This window comes from Pteropus vampyrus, unplaced genomic scaffold (assembly GCF_000151845.1).
Source record: "Pteropus vampyrus isolate Shadow unplaced genomic scaffold, Pvam_2.0 Scaffold26, whole genome shotgun sequence".
NCBI classification, from domain to species: domain Eukaryota; kingdom Metazoa; phylum Chordata; class Mammalia; order Chiroptera; family Pteropodidae; genus Pteropus; species Pteropus vampyrus.
In genome coordinates this window covers 6,043,560-6,057,468 of record NW_011888807.1, presented here as the reverse complement: position 1 = coordinate 6,057,468, position 13,909 = coordinate 6,043,560, and the positions used below count along the sequence as shown (strand labels likewise).

At 31.4% G+C, this 13,909-nt stretch overlaps 1 pseudogene; it reads left to right on the top strand.

Moving 5' to 3' along the window:
* The first annotated feature begins 3,926 nt into the window (after window positions 1-3,926).
* On the top strand, window positions 3,927-4,045 carry LOC111737421 (annotated as a pseudogene).
* Window positions 4,046-13,909: the final 9,864 nt, after the last annotated feature.

Genomic DNA, 13,909 nt, shown 5'->3' with positions numbered 1-13,909 from the left:
AATATTACTCAACAGTAAAAAAGAATGAACTCTTGCCGTTTGCAACAACATGGATGGACCTAAAGGGTATTATGCTAAGTGAAATAAGACATAGAAAAAGACAAATATCGTATGATTTTACTTATATGTGGAATCTAAATAAGGAAACAAACAAATAAAACAAGACTCATAAAAACAGAGATCGAACTGATGGCTGCCAGACGGGAGGGGTGAGGAGTAATTGAAAAAGGTGAAGGAGAATATAGTCAATAATATCGTGATAACATTGCATGGTATCAGATGGTTACTAGCTTAGTGAAGTGATCATATCGTAAGATACATAAATGTTGAATCACTATAGTACACCTGAAATTAATATACTATTGTGTGCCAACCATACTTAAAAAAAAAAAAAACTGGATGAAGATTGATTGAAAATGTAAAGTATCATTGAAATGCAGCTTTCTTATTTCCTTTTTTAGAGTCCTGGGGCAGTATATGTTAATACTCGGAATTTACATTTTGTTGATAGTCCAAATATCTGGGTTTTTTTTCTAGGACATATATTAGTTTAGAGAAAGTTACAAGTTTTACTCTTACAATAGCTTAAGTCTGCAAATACAATTGAACTTCATTAATTTGGACATTGAAAATTTTTAATCTCTAGAGTTTGGCCAAAATGAATTTTTCACAGAAGGAAAAAAAAGTTAGCTAATTATTCAACATGTTATAGAATATTTATGTTCTTCAGGAGTTAAGAAATTGTTCAAGCTCTTAAAAATTATTTATATAAATAATATGCCAATTACCAATACTTCATCTGCTTATCTACTTTAATCCACTAAAGCAAAATATCAAAGGACTTCCAGGAAAAAAAATAACCACACTCCCATTCTTCAATAATTCATCATCTTAAAAACTTATTTTCCTGTAATATATATGAAATAGTGCATCTTTGCTTCACTTACCCTAAACTTTAACCAGGAAATAAACTACAAGAAAAAAACCATATATACAGTCTATTCTACATTACAAAACTAAATTATTTTAAAAGTTACCAAATGCAGCCAGATGCTAAATAGTAATACTGATAAAATCCTTTTATTGTATTTAATATTTGACCATTAAAAATAGTACATTTTAATTTTAAATTATGTTTTAGAAACAATCACAATTAAACTTAGGAAATATTAAGATAATTTATGTGCAAGTATTTATCTGAATATACTATTGTTTGTCTGTGTAGTATCATAATATTGTCAAAATTATTTTTGGAAATAATCCCAAATTAAGTTTACAATTTTGGACTTGCAGACACTGTAGGATAGATGAAAGCGATTGAATTTACATTTTTTGTAGTGAAGCTCAGTTTCAAGAACTGATAAAGGATCTGTGTAGGTGTCACTATTTCCATCATGTATAATAATGCATAAATATATAAACAATGTTGTAATATTTGTACTTTTTTAAAATAATCATTTTTTTTATTATTTCTACTCTTCTTTTGACTTTGCTGTCATTGTCATTTAGCTTCAAAACAGCAACATTCTGCCCTTTCTAGAAATGTGTTAACCTAGTACTCTTTTCTATTTTCCTCATGCTTACATAATTATACAGATCTTTTATAAATGTGTGCATACGAACCCATATAAAAACAAATGGTTTAGGGCCCATTAAGCATTTTACAAAAATGTACCTATTATACTCTCCTGCATCTTGCTTTTTTACCTATAAATACTTCCTAGATAATACTTCTAGACTAGTATTACTTTAATTTGTTCTTTTAAATGGGTGCATAATAGTAGTGCAATGGATACACCCTAATTTATTTCTTCTGTTCTTACAGATGATCATTCAATGTTTCCAGGTTCATTTGTTTGACATAACCTACATACACATATGCAAATACTTTTACTTAACCTGATGTTGCTTGTTTTCTACAACATAGACTCCCAGGATGACAGTGAAAACTAATCAAAGTCATTTAAAAGATGTGCTTATAAATATAATAAAAGTATTTATGAAAATGATTGAACCATCCAATGATGTGAGAATATTACATAGCTTAATAGATCGTAGGTAACATAAATTATGCTATGTTTTTGTGGCATCTCGTTTCTATTCTCCCAGGATAATCGACACTGATGCTTTCCTTTAATATTAGCAGAAAATCCTCAGCCTGTGTTTATACAATTGTTCAACATTTATATTTAACACAGACTATCATTAGCTCTTTGCAGAGGTCTTGCCTAGCTTTAATATATTCAGCAAAACAAATACCATTAGTTACTTCCACTGTAGAAGAGCTTGTCTCCACTTTCATCTTTCTACTACTCCACTGTCTCTTACTGTCTCTATGGTCTGCTTTTACTACTGTGGAGGGAGGGATGTCTCCTGCCAGCTTTTTACACAAAGAATACTTTTTTTCAGACAGAGTATAGAGTGAAAGCTTCTTTCGCTGAACACAAACATGGACTCATGTTTCCTGTGCAACCCCATTACAAAGGCTCTTTAGCTATTTAACAAGTTTATAGTTACAAATTATGTCAGCTTCACTTTCACACACTTTTATAAGGGTTCTGCCTCTTCCTTTAAAAAAAAAATCTCCCTCTGTTGAGTCTATTGGGTAAGTGCAATAAGTATTTACTGAATGGGTGATGTTAAACAATTACTTTTTTATCCATTCACATAATCTGTACCTGGATTCTATACTAAATAGAATAAACCTGTGACCTAGTAAATTAAATGGCAAAATTTGAGCCTAGAATTTTTTTACTATTATAAAATATTGTCACAATTAGACACAAGATTACATTTTCTTACATTTTATGAACACTTTAAAGAATACAATTTAAAGTACCATTAAATGCTTAGATTTTATATTTGTATATATTATATATTACATTAATATTAATTACTATCATGTGATATGTAACATTACATAACATATGAATATAATATATGTGTATAGTATATATGTGTGTGTATAAATAAAAACTAAGGACATAAAACATTTAATATTATTTATTTACATTCATAAATCTTAGGCTTTACAAATCCTGAACTGGGGACTTTCTAAAATCAAAATTAGATAGACTAGTGGTTAAGTAATTCCCTAAAAATACTAAAATCAATTCATAGGTGCAATACTTTTGAGAAATTTAGATTTTATTTTAAATGTGGCTGTTTTTACCCACCATTTTATCCTCAGTGCATTGGCCAGTGTTGGACACATAGTAAGCACTCCATGAATGTTGACTAATCCACGAATGTTTGGGTTTTGGAGACTTTAATTAGAAAGAAGTTTCAAAAACTAAGAAGTAGAAATTGCCATCTTCTCTATTCCCTATCTAAAGGCAATGACAATCGAAATAAAATATACTTGCTGAATTTATATTTCTTACTGCTGAGATCAATTTCTTCCTTTAAACATTTGAATACTCTGCCATTATTTATTCTTGTGGGCACACACAAAGGAGTGTTCTGGCACTCACTGCTAACACAAATCAGAGATTACTTAAAAGAGGAGTGCCCTCATATCTTCTGCTAATTTGTCTGGGGCATAAGTGATGTGCACTGGTAAAATCTAATCATAATTTTGTTATCTTTTTTGAGGTAGGTTCAGTAGACAGGTTTTCTCTACCAGACATATAAACTTTAGGACTAGTACAAACTGGGACAAAAATATTTCACAAGAATTTGGAAGCCTAAATGGTATTTCTCTTTTTGTAGTATTTATCATTTGTAATTTTTTGATAATTGTATTTACAAATACCAATGTTTTCCCCTAAAGATATAAAACAAAAATACATTATTAATTGTTGTGTAAGAATCAGAGGTTTGTATGATTGTAAGGATAACTTGACCAGAACTGTCACAGTCACACAGTTTTCTAGTCATTTGTAAATTATATTTAAAAATAGATGTATTTCTAAAAAATAAGTATGGTCTATGGCCAAGCCTCCCTGAACAAGCCCGATCCCGTCTGATCTTGGAAGCTAAGCAGAGTCAGGCCTGGTTAGTACTTGGATGAGAGATCACCTAGGAAGACCAGGTGCTGTAGGTGTAAAAAATAAAAAATAAGGGATTATAAGCCGACAAGGTCCTTGCAGTCTGTGAGGTTAACCAATTGTTGTCTCACCTAAAAAAATAAAAATAAAAAAATAAATAAAATTAATAAAAAATAAGTATATAAATAAAATTTTCTAAATTGAATCACATTTTAATGTGCTTAAGGTTCTAATTATTACAGGTTAATAATGCTTTTGTAGTGCTGATTGTTTTTTAAATTTATCTTTATTAATATCTGAATGAATTCGTGTACTGTTTCATTAAAAAAGACAAAACACATCTAAACACCATGTCTCACACTTATCATTTAATATAATTGTTTTATGTATTAATTATTTTTAGAAAATATAATTGCAATACAATCAGATTATTTGTTGTTATATCCCTTATGATCCCATTATTACAATAACCTCCTTAAGAATCTATGGTTGAAGCTTACCACCATGTTAGACCCCTATGTTGGTGGATGATCATAAGTCTAGATCTCATTCTATAGAGTAAGTCAAGATTTATCTTGAAGATGCCTATTTAATATTTAAGCCAACCTTAATTTTCTCAGTACTGTGTCTGGTCCTTTCCCCTGGCTTAGAAAGTACAAAGACTCAACTTTCAGACTAAGGAGAGAAAGCAATCATACTCTAACACTTCCAAAGGGAAAAAATGATCTGCTTGCAACTATATCAAGGTCAAGAGAGAGCTTTTATTTGACTTTGTGACAATATTATTTGAAACAGTTGTGCAAAACTGGTCAAATATGCCCTTTTTCAGATCTATCTATATTTAAAAAGAATTAATATGACTTCGAGAGACAAAATCAAGTTTGATATGTTCTATTTTCCTGAAAAAATAAGTTAAAATAAAACATAAATATAATATCTAAACCAAGTCACAATTAGAAGAACTAAATTATAGGAAGATTAGGAGAATAACCAGTTTCCGTATCCTTGAGAAAATTTAAATTCTCTGTGTTTTTTATAGGGATGTATGCTGTTATGTTTTGGAATATTTAGCTCATGTTTCGAAGCTGATTAATCCCATCATATTATTGATCTCTTTGTCTAAACTGTAGAAACAAAGTTAGTAGACAATCCCAATTCCCTATTAGAGCAGTCTCCGATGGTTTACCTAAGCATTCAGTTTTTCCTGCTCTAAATGACAGGCAACTGAGAGCTCAAATTTCTAGAAACATCCACATGGTATAAAAATTTAGGAAGGGGACCTAGAATAAACTCAGTGATTCTTTAGAATATTGAAACTGACTCAGGCCAGAATAGACTATAAAGAATAAAAGTCCAAACTTATACAAAAATAGGTTTAATAATTATTCAAGAAAGTTATTGAAGGAACTAATTGAACAAAAGTTCAGAGAGAAGAAATATATATTATTTGATTGAAGCTAACAAGACCCATTATGCTATCTTTGAATGAGTGAATATAAAAATGAATAAACAAATGAAGCAATGTTTAGAAACAGATGTTTGAGAAACCACAGAAGAAATTCATACTATTTGGACAAAACTTCTTTTTAAAATTAATGTTTTCCTATTATAACTTTAAAAATCTAGAAAACAACAAAAAAAATGTTACATCATTTTGAAAGAAAAAAGAATACTACATAAAATGCAAAAAAAAGTAGAGTATTGAAGTATAATAATTTAGAGTTTTATTCATTTTCTTGGCATTCTTAAGGGAAGGTCATATTCTTAATGATTGATCTCTTTTCTTTAAACTGAACTTTCTCTGCAGTGGAAGCAAGTTGTTTTCAGTTAGGATACAGAAATCCTCTTAAAGTAGTGTATTCCTTTTCTATAACACAGTATTCACCAGGTAACCTCCTGATCTTTATTTATTTATCTGAATAAACCTACTTACTTGGAAGGCGCTATGGTGAGAAGATGCCAAGTTCTCCTACCTAGTTGTAAATTATTAGCATTCTGGCTTATATATCAATTTATTTTAAGTATGATCACTGAGAGTCAAAGAATTATCACACTTGGATATGCTGACAAAACAGAGCATCTGAATCAGCACCGTTGGATCATGGTGAATCTGTGAGGGTGTAACTCCCCAGTAAGTCCTGCCCTGAACATTCGGCTGTCCTTATGCATTATATTATTATCAGGGAGCCTAAAAATTTCAAAGCCACACTCCTGGACTGCAGCATGGTACTGAAAGCTATCACAGGCTCTGAGTTTATGGAGCCAGAATAGTAAGAATTAAAAAGCCAACAGCTTAGTGAGTGAACTGAAGATTTGAATGAAAGAATGGATTAATAAAAATAAATGTCCATGTACTGTTAAAACTGACAGATTATTAAAAACTCTTGGATGTCTGTAGGACAGAGTTTGTATTAATAGAAAAACAAGACATTGAACACTGAATAGCAAGGAAAGCTGGCTTTGTCGTAACAAAATTCTAAATACCTAGAGTTGACATTTTTTTCTTAATTTCCTGATTAAGGCAATTTACAAAGCCATACTAAATACCCCCACTATATTCAGTTAGATTTTAACGAGCAAAATACTTTATTTCATTTTAAGAAATTCTATAGCTATGCCTTCTATTTTAATCATAGAAAACAAGCAAATGATTCTTTTTAACATAGGTAATAAGAAAGTTATTGATATGATATTTCTCCTGTCAGTTATTGACATTGTTTACATAAAACACAACAAAATGCTTTACTTTGGGTTGTAAAATCTAATTATGAGTGTAACTATAGATTCTACTAGAAGAGTATAGATATATTTCCTAAGTTAAAGTTATTTTAGGAATAATGTTGTTTATGTTGAATGTAATCTATACATAAATTAAAGTTAACCTAGAGAAGATACAATAATTCCACACCACAAATAAATACATTAAAGGCTCATCATCATTTAAAAATTATCATTTAATGCTATTGGGTTGTATATTTTGAACTTCAAACCTTTCTAATGCCTAAACAAAAATTTATGAGACTGTTATGAAAGAGCTAACAACAATGACTTTCATATGACCATCTTTCTATTCTATCTATTTATACCATGTTTCAAAGACATAGCAATATAACAAGAAAATTCTTGATCTTCAAGCATAAGTCTAGCATAGACTAGGCACTACATGAGTGTTTATTGAGTCAATAGATGTCCTGTTTTTGAATCTTGATTCCATTAATTTCTGGCTCTGTGTGACTTTAGAAATGTTATTACTCTCTAAGAATCACAGTTTTTCCATCTGACAGTTTTCAGATTAGATGGAAGAAACAGATAAACTTATTAAAGTGCTTTGAAAACTATGAATTTATATATCTATATATTTAAATATTTTCATAATAATATCTTTCAAATACATTCAAAGATTTAAAAGTACGCCTAAATATAACTATTTACCTGCTCTGAAAAGGTAGATACAAAGAGGTTCTGGTAGTTTTATTTGTCATCCTTTTGATATCTCAGGTTGATTTAGAGGAGTTAAATATCTTAGTATCTCCTTCCCTCTATTTCATGTCCTTCTCTCAAAAGCTCCTCCCTTGCTTAAAATGAGTAAATGATTTTCTGCTGAAGATATCCCTTATACATGTTTTTTCTAGGTTAGATATTTTAATCATACAAAGTCATAGCAGACATTTAGCTGAGTCCTACGTACAAATGCAGTTAGCAAGTGTTCAGTCTCAGATCTTGGAATTAAATGAAGTTAGTGGTTAACCCTACCAGGATGAAATCTGTGCTCTTTCCTTTATTATCAAAAAGGATGTAATATAATTTAATTGTGAGTATATAGACCTAAAGAGAGAAGGTGGGAAGTTTTCAGGAAAAAAAAAAAAAAAGACACAATGAAAAAATATAAAGGTGAGATTACAGTCTAAAAGAACTGGGATCTTAAGTATATTTTTTTAGAAATGAGATGGAGGAAGAGAAAATCAGTTAAAGTTTGCAGCAGATCACAGATTAATTTGACACTGAGGATAAACAATTTCTTTTTCACTTATGATGTTGGAGATAACTTGAAACTGGTATGTGATCTGGATGATCAGGATTTGACCAGAAACAGTAGCTAAAGGAGAAGGTTTTGGCTTCTGCTTATTATTTATGTCATTGGTTTGGTTGAAGACTCATTCACAATTAAATGAGTAGAAAATAAAACAAATTTTATGGAACCAAGAATGTGCAATTTAAACCAGGTCAGGGTATGAACCTGGGCCCAGATGTGTGAGAGGGTGAAACCTAGGACATCAGTCATCCTCAGACTTTGGATAAAGCTGAGAGTACAGGTGCAGCCCAGTGATCGCAGCAGTGCTAAGAGAAGTGCTAGAGCACTGATTGCCATACAAGTTACATTTGCATTGCTTAAAAGCCCTGCAGTGTTGAGCAAGAGGTTGGACAGAATAAGTTTAAAGATCCATTTCCATATATAAAGCATCTATCAACAATGAATAATTTATCCTAATATTGTTTCTCTAAGATACAATTTATATCTAGAAAATCTTTGAATTAGATTTTTATGATTACATTCTTACACTACTTCTATTCATGCATCAATCCTGTTAAGTACTATCATTTACAAGAGAAAAAGACAGCATTATATCTGACCTTTCATGTACTCCATCTGCTCAGAAGAGATGCATGTCTTTATGGCAGAAACACTACAAAAGGTGTTAGATTTCATGAATTCTGATCAAGGTAAGAGGATACACAAAATGGGATGGTCTCCCATTTCTGCAATTGTGCTACTGTTCCAGCCACATGAGATTAATTTTTAAATGCTAAAATATGAGTATCTCACACAATATGACATTGTTTATTTCTATCTACCTTTCTTAGTCTCTTCCTGAAGTACCTTTGGCCATGGAAGATAATAATTCTGCCTAATGTCCTGTATCAGTTTCCTAGGGCTCCTATAACAAAGCCCCGAAATCTGAGGGACTTAAAATCCTCAGATTTTAACAATCGTTGCTTCACAGTTCTTGAGGCTTGAAGTCTGAAATCAAGATGCTGTCAGGGTCATAATTTCTTTAATGGCTCTAGGAAAAAATCCTTCCATACCTCTTCTAGCTTCTGATGTTTGCCAGTAATCCTCAGAATTCCTTGGCTTCTGCCTCGCTCCAGTCACATGGCTGTCTTCAACCTGCGAATCTTCATTCTCTTCAAGTTTCCCTTTTATGAAAATATTGAATTAAGCTCACCATATTGACCTCATTTTAACTTTAACCTTACCCCTGTAAAGATCATCTTTCCAAATAAGGTCACATTCTGAAGTACTGGGAGTTAGGACTTTAATATATCTCTTTTTTGGGGGTGTGGGGGACAAGGGAGCACAAGTCAACCCATAATAAACCTCAATACAGTTTGTAGACTTATATTGTCATACGCTGTTTTTCCAAGCTGCTGTCTCTCTTTGTGTTTGCTCTTTGAAAAATACCAATGTGATAAAGCAACTCGTTGAGTTTAGCAAACTTCTGCTCCAGGAGTTACATTTTTGAGAGTAATGATTTATTAAAAGGACTGAGAGAGACTATTTTCTCCTTGACTCATGAAGGTCCAGAACACGGCCCTTGCTCGTCATGAGTTACGGCAAATGAAGAAGGCGATAGATTGTGAATGCGTTTGTTCAGGGAGTGCTTCTGTCACTCCTTTCTTCATACTGTGCTGCTACTCAAACAAAATTTCATACTTCTTGTTGTCAATTTGCCACCTTTGCTCAGAAATGAAGTCCTACCTGACTTTTAAAGTTACTATGAAGAAAATTTTGTTGTATGTTATACAAAAATGACTCTAATATTAAAAGATTAATCCTTTTTGCCTCTAAACATATGATTAACCATAAATTATCACACTAGACCCGATCACGTCTTTCAAAAGCCTATTAAAAAACAAATTAACCTTTTCTCTCTAGGCTGAACTCCCTTGTTAATATGAAAATCAGGAGTAATTCAGGGCTCTTAGCTTTTGTTATCTCAGCCACATTCCTTTGTGTTTTCCAAGTTGAGTTGTGAGTGAAGAGTGAGTCATACTAGCTTAATTAATTTAGTTAAGAACCAATTAAAAGCAGTATTTTGTGCATGAAAAACCTTGTCTGAAGTGTTTTGAATTTTAGCAGGAGTTTCCTCATTATCCAGGCTTCTGTACAGATGGCTTGTGCTGTGAGGTGGGGGAGGGGCACTTACTTATGAGTAAAATATCCCCTAATTCTTAGTCACAAGTGAATTCATATTAGTTTTCAATTCTAAAGAAGGTGCAATTTATATTTACTCTCACAAACATATATCACACAACAAAAATTATTACCAAGTTTCTTCTTGTTATAACAATGTAGTGAGGTTTATTAGTAAGTAACCCATATATTTTCTTCCTCCAGTAGACTAAATGATCCAAAAATGTACTGTAGGAAGAAAATTGAAGGGAGATGTACTTTCTGTATCCTTCTCATCCCATTCATTTGGTGTGGAACAAGGTGACTTAGCATTATTTTAAAAGCGGCATGGCCTAAAAGTAGTGTGGTTTAAAGTAGTCTGGTCTTCAGATTTAGTGTGCAACAAAAGCAGATGTTGTTTAGATAAAGCATTAACACATAAGTCTCCTCATCAGGATCTCTAGGTCTCTACGTATTACTTGTATCTAGGTATGAGGTGAATCTAGCAAACAAATAACATTTACCAGAGAAGAAAGAGAAAAGTATTGGACAGTGAATGGGCTAATTTAAGGCAAGAGTCAGTAAACATTTTCTGTAAAGGGACAGATAATATGTATTTTAGATCTCTGTCTCTGGTTTCTGTCACAACTAATCGACTCTGCTGTTGTAACATGAAAACAGTCATTGAGAATATATAAACTAATAGACAAGGCTGTGTTCTAATAAAACTTCATTTACCAAAACAGGAGAATAGTAAAATTTGGACTGCGGGACATGGTTTCCTAATTCCTAATGTAGGATATAGTAATGGCACTGACATGTGATGGGTGGGCAAGACTTTCACACCTCTGGTGTTCAGTTTCCTCATCCTAAAATGAGGAGGTTGGACTAAGGAAGCCAGAAAGTCTCTCAAGCTTTACATTTTTAGGTTTGCATAGAGAGATGATCTCTATAAATGGCTCGAAGGACAGCTTTACGGTTAGGTAGCTGATTTTCCAGTGCTCTTTCAAAAAAAAAAAAAAATTCAATCAGAAGAAAACTTAGTAACTTCTTTATTTGTGTGTGGGTGTTATCTAGATTAAAAATAGAAAACAATAATTATGACACTAATATTTTTTAATTCTCTAGAGATCATGCATTCCATTTAAAGTAAAAAATAAATATAATACTATTTAGAAAATTTTCAAAGGACCATTTACTTTGGAGTAGAAAGTAATTTTTCACACTTGCTGATAAATATCTGAGTATTAGAGACCTAAGTGCAGGTAGAAGACCATAAGGCTAAGAAGTGTCTTTCATTAAACTGTGTTTTCGATGGGGTAAATTTCACTGGGAAAATTTGCTGGAACACCTCATTATCCAGCAATGTAGAATAAATGGGGCATTGTTCTCTATTGATTTGCCACCATAGCCTCTGTAACTAAATGTGGCCTAAGGCAGCAGTTCTGCAAACTGGAGGGTCTCTGAAAATTTAATTGTTGCTTAAATAATTTTCCATTACCATTACTCAGGAATTAAAATTTCTTCTCTTACTTGACGTTACGTTCAATATCCTCTTTGTATAGTGTCTTTTCCAGCATAGCAGAATCAGTCTCCTATTACAAAAATATCATTAAATGTACACCCTGAGAGTAATTCCACTATGGAGCAACTCAAAACTACAAATACACAAATAATCAGCTCTCATGACTCTGTTCCACTGGGTTTAGGTTCTTGTATGTATAAATTTCACTCATGTTTAGAGTATCTTTATCACCTTCACCTTAAACTCATCTTTAATGAAGCTCCCTTTCATAGCTCTGGGTAACTAAAATTCTATATATTTTTTTCTGCAGGTCTCCGCATATGTTGGAAATGTTCTCTGTGAGATTATTCAGATAGTGAGTGGCTCAACTGGATTCCATTCACATAATTTTCTACCCTAAGTTTTTTCCTTTCTTAAACGTAGTATCGATTATTAACATCTTTTCAAGGGGTATGACAGAATTAATTATATAATTTGACAAATAGCCCTCTCTTTATCAAAAACAGCATATATAAAAACAAGTTAAAATGTGGTTACTATATACTTGGCCAGACCAATAAATACTGAGTAGTCATGATGTCTTTATGTTTCACAATAAGGAGCAGATAAAGAGAATAAGTTACTTACATGGATACTCTGTGGCATGTATTTTGCATCAGGTTTATATGACCAAATTTCATTAGCCACAAAGTCTGACTCCAATTATTACAAAATTTGATATTATCACTTTAACAGGTAAAAATCTTTAGATAAATATAGATCCCTAGTCTACCAGAAAACTTTTTAAAAATGTAACTATTATTTATCCTGCTAATGTTTTCTGCTTGTGATCTCTTTAATTGATAACGCTTGAAGAAGTGAGATGGTTTGAAGATATTTACCCAGACATTGATTTCACTTACCCAGCTATTTAATAGCTTGATTTTCTTTAAAATTCTGGTTTTTACAAAAGTCCCAGAAGTATTACAAAATATAGACAAAATTTTAAATATTGAAATAGTGATTGAAGATTACATATCTGTAATCTGTAAAGAGTGTTGTTATTTAAATGTGTATTAAGATCTTTGTTCAAGATGGCCTAAAATTCTTCTAATTGTTCAGTCCACTTTAATTTTATAAGAATTATTTAAAGACTAAAGTTCTTTTGCATAGTCTATCAAATGGATACCATTACAACAAAATATTAAAAAGATGATAGATTAGATAGATAGATAGACAGATGATAGAAGATAGATAATAGATATTATTAAAAAATGAATACAGCTAACAAAAAAAAAGTAAAATAGTGAAGGTAGAGGGAAGAAATCCTGGTTGATGTTAGATAAAAATGACTATTTGCATTGTGTTTGAATGCAAATATACTTCAATTTACAAATATTGTACTCTATTTTTTTCTCAGCTTCTTAAAGGATATTTACTTTGGCTTGATTATGTAATGTTTGAAAGTGCATCATGTAATAATTAGTGTTTTCTATTTTGACATGGCTGTAAATAACTCACCTTCATATCTCCAGAAATCTTAATAATCCAATAGTTTAAAGAGGGATGAGAATAAAACAAATATCTCTCAGATATCTCTAACTTTTTAGCGTTTTAGTGTGTTTATACACATTTGTATGTTAACCTTTTCTTGGCTTTTATCTGGAAATCTATCTGGAACTCTGACTGAATTACCAGAAAATTCTACATGACTATAAATGGAGAGTATCAAAGGCAAAGTGAAATTTATAGTGAGGCTTGATCTTGAAGAAAAAAAACAAGGAGGTGGAGAAGAAATACTGTCTCTTAGAAAATAAATTATTTCTATTGGAGTGTATCCTTTAAAAAGGTATTTTTATATTCTATTAAAATTGTTCATCACCAATGCTCTTTGGGATTACATCACCCAGAAAAGCAATGCTTAAGGCAAAAGGTTGAGGATTTTCTTAACAAGAAAAAGTATTATGATATTTTCAAAGGAAATATAGAATGTTTTTCTAATAAGCACATTAATAACTTGCAAATGTGTTGTCACATTTAGGGCTACAAGTTATAGTACATTTCTCCTTAAGTATAAAAATTTCTGCATTAATTTAAGAAAAACATAAAGAGGAAATAAAAACTGCAAAATTGCTTATTGAAAACAGTTTTAAATTTAAAAGTTAGTTGATTCGATTTTTATACTGACTACGTGTTGACAATTTTTCATAAGATTCAATCTTACTTTAGTTTATACATACAAGC